We start from the raw sequence: 1,405 nt of genomic DNA, 5'->3' as shown, positions 1-1,405 counted from the left end.
GGCGCAAAAAAAAAAAAGTGAAAAAAAAAAGTGACCATAGCTCGGGGGGTCAAAATTAACCCCGGGTTGCTTTACCAGGAGCGCGAAACGTTTTCGGTCCTACCTTTAGTCGAAAAAATGCCGCGCTCCTTCGGATCTTTTGTCATGATCTTGGTGGAACTTGCGTCCGGCCGGGTGACCTGTCCGAAGCTTGGGTCTGGTGCACCGCGGCGATGGCCGAATTCGGTCTTGCGTCGCGCACATTTTTATGCGTGGGTCTCCGCCCGTGATGCACCGTTGCTGTCGCACTTCCTGCGATGGTACTCCGCGCTTGGCTTGGAGCTGACTGTCGCCGGCCGCGCGCGGATTATTCTTCATGATAACGGCTCAGAGCCCATGTTTGCTGTCGAGCAGAATGCATCCACGGCGGTTTTAAGGGCGGTCCTTGGTGCTACAGCCTTTGACGCAAATGTCGTCCTATCCACGGAGTCGTTCTCTGCGTTAGCCAAGACGAAGCGAGTCAATGCGTGCATGTCCGTGTGCTGGGCGGTGCAAGCGCCACCGATGCTGCTGTCGTAGGTTCATGGACGAGCTCGCCGAGGATGCGCTCGTTGTCCGTGCTGACCTGGACGAGTTCTTCGATGCATCGCCCGCGGCCGTGGCTTTTAGCGTCGAGTCACGTGGTGGTTTCCTACGGGGGCGGATGATCGACCGGATTGCGGCAGACTGGAGTCTCAAGGCTATTGATAGGGCCATCCCGCTTTGGGACCAATTTCCGCGCCTGTGTCGTGCAACACACAGCGTTTTCGGAGGGAACGACAAGAAATGGATCCTTGTGCCTGTCATAAATCCGACGACTGGGGCGAAGGTTCGTTTTAAGACCTCTCACAATGTCCGGAATGGGCCGCCGGACGAGCGCTCGTACCATGACGTAGCGCCGCCGGTGTTGAATTTTGGCCCCTGAAGGCAGTGAGTCGATTCCATTTGAAGGCAAAGTGGGCTTCGCACTAATCACAGGTCGCACATTATCGCTTCGCATCAGGAGCTTACAACGCCGCAATCGACAAACGCCGCATCTATGCGGCAGGACGCGACGCCAGTAGCCTCGCGGCGACAGCGATATACGACCGCGCTTTCCGGGGTTCCTAAGGCCCAAAATGGGTCATCTCTTACCTGATGTCAGTGTGTTAATTATCGAGTCGGTCGCGCTTCTTCGTCTCATTTCGGTGTGCTGTCTCCAGGCCTGTGCTCCTGGATTATACACTATCGCACGACGAGAGAAAACGTACCATCCAGGACTCGAGCTATCCTTGTCACAAACGGCGCCTACCATGGTCACGTAGGCGTCATATCGAGCTTTGAGCTGGTGAGCGACGGCGTTCATGTGTTCACCCCGGCTGCACGCACCGAAATTGCCGCGACGGAT

This window comes from Aureococcus anophagefferens, assembly GCF_000186865.1.
Source record: "Aureococcus anophagefferens unplaced genomic scaffold AURANscaffold_7, whole genome shotgun sequence".
NCBI lineage: Eukaryota > Pelagophyceae > Pelagomonadales > Pelagomonadaceae > Aureococcus > Aureococcus anophagefferens.
This window is presented reverse-complemented; position numbering follows the sequence as displayed.